Below are 13762 nucleotides of genomic sequence, written 5' to 3' on the forward strand. Positions count from 1 at the left end.
CATGTGCCCATATGTGGGAGAATTCTCCTCCCTGTGCCGCACCTGGCAGAATGCTGCTCCCTGAGTCCTAAACTGGCAGAATGCTCCTCCCTGTGCCTCACTTAGCATAAGGCTCCTCCCTGTGAACACACCTGGCAGAATGCTGCTTTTCTGTGCTGAACATGGCAGAAATTTTCTCCCTGTTCTCCACATGGCAGAATATTACTCCATGTGGCCTCACATTGCCGAATGCTCCTCCCTTTGCCACAACAGGCAGCATGCTCCTCCCTTTGCCCACATCTGGCAGAATGCTGCTTCTTGTGCCTGCACCTAGAAGAACATTCCTCCCTGTGCCCACATCTGGCAGAATGGCCCTGCTGTGCTTCGACTGGGAGAATTCTCATCCCTGTACCTACACCTGGCACAATGTTCCTCCCTGTACCCACACCTTGCAGAATTCCCCTCTCTGTGCTGCACATAGTTGCATGCTCCTCAATGTCCTGCACCTGGATGCATGCTCCTCCCTATGCTGCACCTGGCAGAATTCCCCTCTCTCTGCTGCACCTAGCTGCAAGCTCCTCAATGGGCTGCAACTGGATGCATGCTCCTCCCTATGCTGCACCTGGCAGAATTCCCCTCTCTGTGCTGCACCTAGCTGCATGCTTCTCAATGTGCTGCAACTTGCAGAATTCTCCTCTCTGTACTCGAACTGGCAAAAGCTCCACACTGTGCTGCACCTGGATGCATGCTCCTCCCTATGCTGCATGTGGCAGAATTCTCCTCCCTGTGCCCTCACGTGCAAGAATGCTCCTCCCTGTCCTGCAAATGAGAATGCTCCTCCCTGGCCCACACCTGGCAGAATGCTCGTCCTTAAAAGCGCACCTTGCAGAATGCCCCTTCTTCTGTCTAAACCTGACTGCATGCATGTCCTGCTTGAAAAAGATGTGTACCATTTGGTACCTTGCTTTTGTATATTTGGTCTGTTTTCCTCAACAGGAATCAGTTTCCATGGGAACATTATTGTTATGTCTCCTGAATCCCAGCTGCACAGAAGAGTGCCTCACCTGCTGGGAGAGGGAGGGGACATTGAAGCACTCTTGGAGCAGTAAGAGGATATGTCCTTGTGTCACTCTGCCCACTTGAACCACTCTGGTTTCTCTTTCCACTAAATTCACATGCTGTCCACTGTTCAGTTTGGGCATCCTAGAAGTCCCCAGGGATTTGAGCATCATACTTTGAAGCCCAAGTTTTCCACGAGGCTGAAATCCAGCCCGAGCCTTGTGCTCCATGTCCCCTCTCAGTAGGTAGGTCCCTGTGTGCTCTGATCAGCCTCCCCTGGGACATCTGCTTATGCCAATGTGAAGCCTGTCCCACCTGCTTCTGCCCCTGAGGGGCTTCACATGGGGAAGGTCTTGCAGAGACATGCACAGTCCTCACCTCGTGTTCCCCAGATGACCTCCAGTCCCCATGCAGGTGCTGTCACTGCACCTCAGGTGAAAGGACAGACACTTCCCAGCAAAGGGGTGAGGTCATGGAGTCCCTGACCTTTATCACCTTCCCTGCCCACACCTGCACAATGCTGCCTGGGAACACTGACAGACATCATCATTCAGCTAAGCGTCCATGCCTTCATATCACTCCCAGATTCTGAGAAGGAGTCTTCCCCAAATGCAGTATCAGACACAGAAGCATGGATCCAGAGGGGATTGGACATGAGACTATGACAGCGCTCTCTCCCTCTCCCTCTCCCTCTCCCTCTCCCTCTCCCTCTCCCCCTTCCTTCTCCCATCCCTCTCCCCTTCCTCTCCCTCTCTCTCTCCTCTCCCAATCTCACTCTCCACCTCACACACACATTCACAGCAGCTCTTTCAGGAAACACTTCATCTCTCCTTCTTGCTCTGACCTCCCTCTGAGATGTCCTCACTGGTCCCTGACTAACACTCTCTGCTCATTCTGCAGCTTTGCTCTGCAGACCCAGGTGAGCTTAAGGAAGGTGAGTCCCCAGTGGGCACTGGTGTCCAGGTGAAGGTGTGGGTATGGGCATGGGCTCTTGCTTTCCTTCCTTCTGATCCCAGGGAGAGGAGGCAGAGCCCAGGGAGATCATAATGCTAAATCTAAAACTACTCTCCTCGGTAGAGGAACATCAAACAGTTGGTTAGAGAAAAGTTAAAACAGTTGTTTCCTGTGTCGAGGATGAAAAGGCGATTGGGGAAATGTGTGTGAACTGTGATGGGGACAGAGGAAGGGAGAGGCCAGCCAGGGACCCTGAGTGCCTGAGTCTGTCTGTAATGCCACTTGGCACCCCAGCCTGTAGAGAGATTGTGAAGGGATATGCTGCTTTTTAACCCCAAAATCAATATGTTATTCTGAATAACCCCACACACATTTTCTTATGAAACAGGAAAGAACACCCATTCTCACCAGGGATGCTTTGGATGGGCAGGTGGGTGCCTTTCCCTGAGGACTAGGGCATCTATTCTGATCCCGTGTATCCACTTTCCTTTCCCTGTGAATTTCAGCACCTATTTTTCAGTCAGAATTTGAAAATGCACCACAGCCTCATGGGCCCAGGCTCCGGTTAGGTACCTGACTTCATGCCAGCCTGAAGATTCCTGCTGCAGCCTGACCCCCTGCTCCCTCGGATACACTGCAGGCCTGGTCTCTCAGCCATCCCTATGTTCTTCCTTCTGCTGTGCTTACTCTGCCTCACAGTTTCAGCCCTATCATGGGGTTGTAGTTCACTGATGAGTTTAAACTGCCTTCTGTGTTGCAGATGCTGTAAAGCGATCAGTTGTGACACTGTGCACAAACCCCCAAGCCTACGGTTGACGTTAGTGTGTGGTCCAACTGCGCCTCCCACCCCAGTGCTCCCAAGGCCAGCGACTCTGGTGAGGCTCATTCCAGACACCTTTTCCTCCATCTAGAACCTGCAGAAAGGTGTCTCCTGACTAACCCCTGCCTGACCAAGTAAGCAACATAATTTATTCCCTGCTGCCCTTTTGAAAGCAACCAGCTGCCCTTCGGGGAATAGGGCCAGACACAAGGTGGGTCTCCTCTGCCCACCTCCAACTTCCATTCCACACTGAACAGCCCTTACCCAAGACTCCAATGCATTTGTTCAGTGTTCACACGTGAGTGTGAAGAGAAAAATGTTTTCTCAAATATCATAAGTTGAATATTCATTAAAGCATACCATTACGCTTAAACGTCTACCAAGATAAAAATGGATAAAGCAAGCATGTTGGATTAGTGGATTACAATGTCTAGATTTCTCACTGAAGAGAAATAGGAAATACAGATATGTTCAAAACTTATGCACTGCCTGCATAAACTTCTCCAATGTTATGTGGTTTTGAGTTACTTAAGTTTTTATTCACATATTCTTGAATTATACTGAAAGGGTTGGTTGTCAGTTCTGTAAATAGACTTTTATATATTTCAAATGAATAATGAGAACACATTTGCAAACATGATTGTGGACCACAGCCTAACCTTCCTATTCCAGTGTTGTAATTTTCATATATGTTTCTGTGTTTTATTTATCTGAACCCTGGATTGGTGGTACCAGCCCATAATCCTGGCTTCTTGAGAAGCTGAGGCAGGAGGATCACAAGTTTGAGGCCAACCTGGGAAATTTACCCAGACACTGTAAAAATATTAAATTGGTGATGGATGGGTTCCTGCTGTCCCAATGGACCGTGCTGACCCCAGAAAGAAGAAAAAAATTCCTATTTGCACTATTTCAGGTAAGTACAAATAGAACAACATAGTGATAATCAAGTGATTACTTCATTTAAACTTGAAAATTTTTGATTTTGATATGGAATGTGTATACTATATTTAAAGAATCATGGAAAAATACATATGTGTGTACTACTAAATACAGATGAGAACAATTTACAAAGCCAACCTTTCTACCCTTCCATTGTGGCCAGTCTCTGCCCCAATATTTCTGCCCTTATATATTTAAAAAAATATATGCTAAACATGTCTGTGTCCTGTCTGTACCTATAGAATATATGCTTGAGAACAACCCACTAAAGCCCACAAGGCTCTGTCTACTCTGCCTGTACACACACGAGGTGGGCACCCTCCACAGAGAAGGCACCCATGTCCCTGCACAGGACTCCCCCTCCTCTCCCTGTAGAGACACCTGCTGGGCACCCTCGACCCTGAAGGCACCCATGTCCCTGCACAGGGCTCCCCCTCCTCTCCCTGCAGAGACACCTACTGGGCAACCTAAACCCTCAGGGCATCCATGTTCCTGCACAGGGCTCCCCCTTCTCTCCCTGCAGAGACACCTGCTAGGCACCCTCCACCCTGAAGGCACCCATGTCCTGCACAGGGCACCCCTCCTCTCCCTGTAGAGACACTTTCTGGGCACCCTCCACCCTGAAGGCACCCATTGCCCTGCACAGGGCTCCCCCTTCTCTCCCTGCACAGACACCTGCTGGGCACACTCCACCCTCAGAGCATCCATGTCCCTGCACAGGGCTCCCCCTCCTCTCCCTGTAGAGACACCTGCTAGGCACCCTCCACCCTGAAGGCACACACGTCCCTGAACAGGGCTCCCCTCCTCTCCCCGCAGAGACACCTGCTGGACACCCTCCACCCTGAAGGCACCCATGTCCCTGCACAGGGCTCCCCCTCCTTTCCCTGCAGAGAAACCTGCTGGGCACCCTGGACCCTGAAGGCACCCATATCCCTGCACAGGGCTCCCCCTCAATTCCCTGCAGAGACCCCTCTGGACACCCTCGACCCTGAAGGCACCCATGTCCCTGCACAGGGCTCCCCCTCCTCTCCCTGCAGAGACACCTCCTGGACACCCTCGACCCTGAAGGCATCCCTGTCCCTGCACAGGGCTCCCCCTCCTCTCCCTGCAGAGACACCTGCTGGGCAACCTCCACCCTGAAGGCACCCATGTTCCTGCACATGGCTCCCACTACTCTCCCTGTACACACACCTGATGGGCACCCTCCACCCTGAAGGCACCCATGTCCCTGCACAGGGCTCCCCCTCCTCTCCCTGTAGAGACACCTGCTGGGCAACCTCCACCCTGAAGGCACCATGTCCCTGCACAGGGCTCCCCGCCTCTCCCTGTAGAGACACCTGCTGGACAACCTCCACCCTGAAAGCACCCATGTCCCTGCACAGTCCTCCCCCTCCTCTCCCTGCAGAGACACCTGCTGGGCACCCTCCACCCTGAGGAGGGACTCACATCAATGCACAGAGCTCTCCATCACTCTCACCTTCACCTGGGAGTTGGAGACTGTTTGTGAAGCTCAGGTTTTTATTACGTTTTGTTTGAGCAGTTGGGCAGAAATTCATCGTCTCTTTCATGTGAGAATATTTAGTTTAGGTAAGTATTCCGTTGTGGCTTGTCCTGATGGTGACACATTTACTCTCATTTGTTTATCTCCTGACTTTAGGTTCTACCCACACTCCAGTTGCTGATCTGATCCGTTCAGCATGGATATGGGGTTTATTTTTCTCATTCAGACAGGAGTAGGATTCCTGGGAAATTTCTCCCTCATTTGCCTCTATAACTTCACCTTGTTCACCAGACGTCAATTCAGACCCACAGATTTGATTCTCAAATTTGATTCTCTGGTGCTGGCCAATTCCATTGTTCTTCTCTCTAAAGGAGTACCTCAGACTCTGGCAAGTTTGGGATGGAAACATTTCCTGGATGATAGGAGTTGTAAGCTTCTCTTCTATTGTTACAGAGTGAGCACTGGTGTGTCCTTCAGCGCCTTGTGCCTGTTCAATGGCTTCTAGGCCATTAAGCTCAACCCCAGAATCTTTAGGTGGATCTCGCTCAAGATCAGATCCCTACAGTGCATCGGCTCCTGCTGTCTCCTCTGTTGGACCCTGCATCTCCTCATAAATTCATTTCTGCCTTTAGTAGTGAATGGCCCACGGAATAAGGAAAATCTCAGTGCAGATGGGAGTCTTGGCTACTGTACCTGGTCAATAGGAGGAAGTCACAGCACCTTACATTCAATCTTATACTTTTCCCCTGATTTGATGAGTCTGGTCCTCATGGCTTGGGCCAGTGGCTCCATGGTCTTCCTCCTGCACAGGCACAAGCAGTGAGTCCAGCACATTCACAGCCATGTCCACAGTCCCAGACCTTCCCATGAGGTCAGGGCCACATGCACCATCCTGATCCTGACGAGCTCCTTTGTTTCCTTTTACTCCGTCTACACCGTACTGACCATGTGGATGACCCTAGCTGCAAACAGAGGCCAGTGGGTTGTGAGCAGTTTCATGCTGGTGGCCTCATGTTTCCCAGCACTCAGCCCCTTTGTGCTCCTCATCAATGACATCCGGGTCTCTCAGTTCCTCTCTCACTGCTGAGTGAGGACAAATTGTGTCTCCTAATCCACTCGCCTGGCAAGGGGCCTGTTCTCCTTGAGGTACTTGAATGTTCATGTCAGAATCTGCTCATATTGAAGAGCCCTCAGTTCAGACTTTCTGACCCTATGGCACAGATGTGGCAATATCTCGTCTAGCCTCAGCCCTAGGCCAGAGTAAGCACAGACATCATGCACATAATTAAACAGGGATCTGACCCTGTTTCCAATTGGGGAAGTTTAGGATATTTTAAAATGTGTACTAGAAGAAATTGTTGAGATTACAGATAAGGAAATTCTTTAAGTCTTATGAAAACTCACTGAAGACTTTTTGCCATTTTGAGGCTAGTGTTTCCGTATCATTTCCTTTTAAATTAATTATTTTCCTTGGCAAATAATTATGTATATTTCAGGGATACAATGTGATGTTCTGATCTCTGTACACTTTATATAAAGAGTCAATCACCTACATGCCCAATATCCCAATAGCATCATTCATTTCTTGTGAGGATGTTAAAAATCTTTTGTTTCAAAAATCTTGAAATACACATTCCATTTTTATTAACTATGGTGATAAATAGTTTTCCAAAGAAGTTTTGAGCCAACATTTTTGGCAGAGGGAAATGAAGTGCATGATTGGTGTGAGGAAGTCAAGTGCAGCTCACTGTGTGGGCTGATTCTCATGGGATTGGAATGCAGACAGATGTAGTGAGCAGGGGAGTAGGGCCAGCGAAGGTTCTGGGCCTTTACCTAGGATAGCCGAGAAAATCTGAGTGGCTGTGTAAGGTGACAGACAGTGCAGGAATCCAATCAGGGTGATGGAAATCCCAGACCTCCTCACTGAGCAGTGCTCACTATGCTGTGTGTGTTGGGGAGGTCTGCAATCCTGGCATCCTGACCAGTCGCCTGAGTGCCAGGTTCAATCCAGGCTGGGCAACTCAGCCAGACCCTGTATCCAAATGAAAATTTAAAGAGCTGGGGGAACAGCTCAGTGGTAGAGCACTCTGGTCATATATATATAATTAAAGTAGTTTCACTTGTTTCACTTGTTTCTGCTAATAACACTGAAAATCTTGAAGGCTGGTTTAATTCAAGTGCAGCGTGTGTTACTTAGTCCTTAAAAGCATGATCAGTTTCTAATGGATAACATCGAGACTCTAAACTCTTACAAAATGTCTCTTGCCTATTTTCACCCACATGAGAATTCTCATGCACAAAATTACATAGAATAAAAGCTGCTGTTTAAAGGTCTATCTGAAGAAGAGCAATCTCCTCTCTCTTAAAAACATAAAGAAAATAAAAGAAAAAGATCCCATATTTAATATTTTATACCTTTAAATTTATGAACAAACATCTGTAAATATAGTTATTGAAGTGCCAAGAGTTTTTATTTAGTTAATATCAGAATTATGAACTTTTGTATCTTACAACATCATTAAACCCATTTTTATGCATCATTTGTTTTTTATATAAAAACACATATTCTATGACTATTTCTTGTTTACTCTAAAATAACAGTGTACAAGGGAAATCGTCATTCTTGTTACCCTATTTTACCAGATTTGAACTCGGTATACAGTTTATTGCTTTGCATCTCACATTTCTGAAATGCAGACAAGGATCTGCATTGAACAAGGACATACCAGCAAACCTCGCCTGAGACCCCCCAACCCAGGGCCCAGGACCTACCTTCCTTGCTGCACCCTTGCTTGTATCACTTCCCAGTGTAAACAGAAAGCACCTGTGAAACAGTTCTGACACCCCAGGTCTGACCAGGGAAACTAAGGGAAAGTCCCTGCCTAAGACACCACACCTATCATGGGTATCTAAAACCCTGGAAGAAGCTTTGGCCATGCACAATCAGCACTATGGGCAAGTCCAGGGACTTCCATCACCCTCACTCTGTCTAAGCCCCTCTGCACCAAGCTCACCCAGGTGGGGCTCAGGAGTGTCTTGGGGACACCCTGGTCTGCCACTGCTCCCTGCATCATGTATGGCCAGTACCATGCCTTCCCTGCTTCTCCTCACCTGGTGTCCCTGTCCTGGCACAATGGGACATTGCCCTGTCACCCAGGTCCCACGACACTGAGTGTTCATCTGAGGGGAGACTCCTATTGCCTGGTCTGTTTGTCTTGGTCATTTCCTTTCTAATCCAGCATTCCTGAACACTGTGTTGATCCTTCAGAAGGGATTCTGTCTGCATTTACAACTAAACCCTTTTCCACCTTCAGTTCAGTGCATACATCTTGAAAAGCATTTTATAAACTGCTTCAGGAATCCCACAACCCCCAGGACACTGTTCCTTCCTCTGGGTGCATTTATGTCCTCCCAGGAAAGCTTCAGACTTCATGCCCTTCCTTACACAGGTACCACTACCAACATGGGGCCAGTGAGCCTGGTAGTCCCATTCGCTCCTCAGCACTTGGTTTTTCCTGTTCCTGCATTATTTTGTTGGCACTCCAAGGGGAGCATTGCAGCCTTGCTGTAGTCCCTGACCTCCTGCACCTTCCACACCCTCCACATCTGATGCACCAGGTGGTCAGAGTGGGAAGGGGATGCCCAGGTCACACCCTTTAGTGGGGATTCCTCAGGAGAGGCAGAGTAAGGGTTGGGATCCAATGGTGAGGTTTCCTGGGCTCTGGGTTTGGAGGTTGTCTCTGGTTATCTGACAGCGTGCTCATTCAGAGCAGAACCATATTGGATGTACAGAGTCATGAAATGGATCTCCAGTTGGCATCTGAAAGGCAGCTCCTTGGGAGCTCACCTGCAGGAGACGAGGAAATCATCAACTGTGGTTTTTCCCCATTGTTAATGGGCACCAACAACAGACTCTAAAAACAGCACACAGGAAACTACTTGTGTCATGGTTATTTGGCATCATATGGGGGAATTTTTGAGGTGATGACTGTGGAGATTTTAAAGAGCAGGACATAATTTCCTTACAGCAGAGAGAAAAGTTTGGTTCTCAGGGCAAGGGAGAAACACAAAAGAAATAGACAGAGTCCTTGGTATCCATCCTTCAAATAACTTTTGAAATCGTAGAGCATTAGCCAGGAAAATAGAGGTGAAAAGTGGGGACCTGCAACAGTGGAGATTGGCACAACTACAAAGGTCTAAAGTATGGGTTGAGCTGGCCACGCAGTGATCCCAGCCGCTCAGGAGACTGAGTAGGACCCATTTCAAGATATGCCTGACACCTTACCATTTAGATTCTGCCTCAAAACTAAAAAATAAATGTGCTGGGGATTCTGGGGATGTAGCTCAGTGGTAGATCATCCCTGGGTTCAATCTCCAGTACCAAAAAAAAAAAAAAAGAAGAAGAAGAAAGAAAGAGTCTGTAGACAGTTAATATCTACAGATCGAAATATAAGAGTTGATGAGTTGACCAATGATGGAGACAGAAGTGTGATTTTGCAGTGATTGCTGGTTTCTTGGGTCAAGGCACAGGTCCACACAGGTGTTCTGGAGGTGCACGGCCTGCTGATTGGTCAAGGCTCTACAATGATTGGTGCTATTTGTGTGTAACCAAGAGGATGCAGAGGTCCTGGTGAGAGATGCAAGTGAAGAGTTTGTGATGGACACTTGAAAACCACCAGGAAGTGAGTGGTCACTCCCTGGGGACTGAGAGGCTGACACCATGAGCACGTGTCTCTGGAAGCACCGAGTTGTACCACTAATGCACTTGCCTTTCGTCCTGGGAGAGTGGGAGTAAGCCTCGGGAAGGGAGCCCATTAGGATCCTGGGATAAGCAGATGAGACCTAAAACCAATATCTCCTCAGTGTCAAAGGAAGAATGTCAGAGCCTCATGCAGTACATCAGGGACACAGAGGGGTGTGGTGGGTTTTACCTGGAGTAGAGTCATCTGCTGTGGGAAAATCCTGCACTGGGGAGCTCTCCTCTGGGTACTGGACTTGGAGCATATCTCCAATGTGGACGTACATCCAAGTGGTGGGCCTGGGGCACTGGGAATGTGGGTCTCAGGACTCACCTGGAAGATGGCTTACACAGAGGTTTGGACCTCTATTAGAAGCCAAGACAAACTCCCCAGTCAACATGGCAGGACTACTGAGTCCAGAACGTGTGCAGCTGAACTTTACCTGTGTGATATTTTTAACTTTCTTCTGGAGGTTTAGGCTCAAACCAGTCATGTGTCAGAGGAGTAGCTATTTGGTCCATAGGATGTCCACCATAGTTGATCCCAGGACTCCAGAGTTCCTCCTTCTCCAGCCCTTGGGAGGTGGGGGCATGATAGAAAATGTATTAAGTTGAAAGCTGTAGAAAGATGTACACAAGTGTGTACATCTGCAGAGATTACACGACCAGAACACCCAGGACTGTCGTCCTTGGCAGTTGTGGACAACAATTCTGATAATTGAAAACACATCTCAACTTTCCAAAAGGTCCCAAACAGCCTTGCATCCAACGTATATCATGGTTTCCATGTGTATTTTTGTGTCTATGAGAAAGAGACTCCCACAGTCTTTTTCTTACTGGGGATATTTCAGATGATGTCCCATCAGTTTATAATAAAGAATATGGGTCTACTTTTTGGCTGGATGCATTCAAAACTAGAATACCTGCCTGGAATTTGGCAAGTCTGTTGTTCCTTGGGTCCCTTTTGACTAGTGAACTCCTTATTTGGAGAGGCATTGTCAGGTTAGATATTTGGGAACGAGGTATTGGGGATTGAAACCAGGGGCATCTTACCACTGTGCCACATCCCCTGTCCCTTTTTATTTTTTACTTTAGACAGCATTTTGCTGAGTTCCTGAGGCTGGTTTTGAATACAGCAATCCTCCTGCCTCAGGCTCCCAAGCCAATGGGGCTACAGGTGTGGAACCACACTCCTGGGTCAGGTTGGAATTTTGAAAGGACTTGACCTTTTGGAAAGTTGAGATGTGTGTTCAATTATCAGAATTGTTTTCCACAACTGCCAAGGATGACAGTCCTGGGGTGTTCTGGTCATGTAGTCTCTGCAGATGTACACACTTCTGTTTACATGTGTATTTTTGTGTCTATGAGGAAGAGACTCCCACAGTCCTTTTTCTTACTGGGGGTATTTTGGATGATGTCCCATCAGTTTATAATAAAGAATATGGGTCTACTTTTTGGCTGGATGCATTCAAAATTAGAATACCTGCCTAGAATTTGGCAAGTCTGTTGTTGCTTGGGTCCCTTTTGACTAGTGACCTGCTTTCTGGGGGTGGGAAGTAGAAATCTTCTACCAAGCTCTGTCACGTATGAGGTTAGCAACCCCAAGTTCTCATTGCTGTTCACCCAGCTAATCTCAGGGGACTTCAAAGCCAGAGAAGGTGTCCTGGGACAGGTTTGACCTCCCACAAACCAGGGCAATGGGCAAGAAACTGAGACCAGGGTAGGCCAGCCATTCCAGAGGTGTGGGTCTAAAGGTAAAGCTGGTGATGCTGCACTTGTGGCCTCTTGCCATGACTTACAGCCCTGCAGGGAGCTGGGATTCAGGGTCACAGGCTCAGGATTCATGGGATACTCTGTTCTCCAGAGTCCAGTGTTGTGGCCAGGGATTGCTATTGCCATGGTATGTAGCATGAGGCCAACTACGGAAGATGTTTTCCTCAACAGTGGCCATCACCAGTGGCCAGAGCCTCAAGGAGGAGGAAGGGGATGCTGTCAGTGTCTACAGAGAAGAAGTCTCAGGGGTCACTGACAGGTGCTTGTTGAACTTAGTTAAGGCAGATTTTAGAGTCACATTGGAGGGAGCCCTGTGAAGCTAGGTTGCTTTGTAGGTAGTGACATCATTGAAATCATATCTAAACACTTAATAAGGAGTATGTTGCCACCAGAACCCAAAAGGAATGGGAAGATGCTGTACCTGTGTGCCTTGAGGAGCATGTAGACACACCTCCTTGGAGGATAGTATGTGGAACTCTTGATGTTCCCCGGTGGAGTCCTAAGGGAGTTGGGCTGCAGGACAGAAACTGTCCAAACAAACCCTGGACAGAGCCCGGGGATCACAGAGCTGGAACATACCTACTGGTGTCGATTGGCTATATCAGTGACCAGGATCACTCCTGAGCTAAGGAACGCAGTCATCACTGTTCTCTTTAGGAATGAGCAGGGCTCCATGGTGCTCCTGCACCTGTCCTGCCTTTTTCTCCCTGTTTTTCTGGCCTTGAAATCACTCAAGTAACAGTCTTTCTCTGTTCTTTGGAGTTGGTCACCTGCAGTCATGGTTTCCAGTGTCTGCCTATGAGAGGGAGGAAGCCAGGTGCATCTGGCCAGTAGTTTGTCCCTGGGATGCTCCTGTGGAGAGCTCCAAGGGACAGCACATTTTCTCTTCTGGATATTTTTAGAAGAGATGTATCTTTAGGGAGGCAGCGTTCTGAGACTTCCCCCACCCTGGTCTTTTCAGATAAGCTCCTGGTTGCTCAGATGACCTCTGCCCCTGACAGGACCTCCCTTCCTAGGGCTTCTCAACCTTCCTGTTGTGGTTAATTAGCTTACAAGTAAAAACCTTTACTGTCTTGAATTAGGGAGTAGTTTAAGAATACACATGTGGAGGGGCTGGAGCTGTAGTTCAGTGGCAGAGTGCTTACCTACCATGTGCAAGTCACTGGGTTTAATCCGCAGCACCACATAAAAATGAACAACTAGAAAAAAATATTTTAAAAAAAGAATAGAGATGTGGAAAGCTTCATCCAGAATCTATTCCCAGTCATAGCTCTGCGTCCTCTGCTGCACAGGTTTTGTCTTGACCAGAAAGTAGAGAACCGAATGGCCTCACTTTTCATCGCCAATGGAGGCCTGCATTCTCTCTTCCTCCCTTCTTCCCATTTCTGCCATATTTTATGGACCTGTGCTTGGCTGAGCTCTGAGATCTCAACATTGCCCTGGGACATACACCTAGCACACAACTCCCTGTCTGCCTCTGTGGCTTTCTACCTATAAGTTCAGCTGCTAAGCAGGGTCCTGTGAGTCTGCACTGCCTTTTGTAATGCTGCTTCTTAGAGAGTCCCTGCTTGACACAGCAGGCCAAGCTCTCCACCCTCCTCTATATTTCATTTTTCCTTGTAAAATCTAATTTTAGTGTAGAAAGAAAGCCTGTGAAGTTCATAAGATGCCCTTCTGAAATATGTGATCATACTTAATATCTGAAGGGATCCCTTATCCCCCAACACATCCAAGAATTGTCTGATCACCCTGCGGTATTGTCCATAAAGAAAAGGGTGCAACAGCTCTGCTTCCTGGTGCCATGTCCTGAGCTGCTTCCCTCTGCCACACCCTTCCACCATGATGCCCTGCCTCACTTGGGCCCAGAACTATGGAGTCAGCTGACCATGGACTGAACCTCTGACACCTAAGAGAGTCTTCCAGGAGCCCCGCAGTGGAGTGAACGTGGGCATATACAGACCATTGAGTGCCTGCCAGAGCACACAGGAGACCCAAACAC

General features: G+C 48.1%; 2 pseudogenes; both read left to right on the forward strand.

The window, feature by feature from the left end:
- The window catches only part of LOC124966270 (MORC family CW-type zinc finger protein 3-like), a 37804-nt pseudogene extending 35043 nt beyond the window's left edge, over positions 1 to 2761 (forward strand).
- A 2687-nt stretch (positions 2762 to 5448) lies between these two features.
- Positions 5449 to 6339, forward strand: LOC124966271 (vomeronasal type-1 receptor 1-like; annotated as a pseudogene).
- Positions 6340 to 13762: the final 7423 nt, after the last annotated feature.

This window comes from Sciurus carolinensis, chromosome 16 (assembly GCF_902686445.1).
Source record: "Sciurus carolinensis chromosome 16, mSciCar1.2, whole genome shotgun sequence".
In the NCBI taxonomy this organism is placed as follows: Eukaryota; Metazoa; Chordata; class Mammalia; order Rodentia; family Sciuridae; genus Sciurus; species Sciurus carolinensis.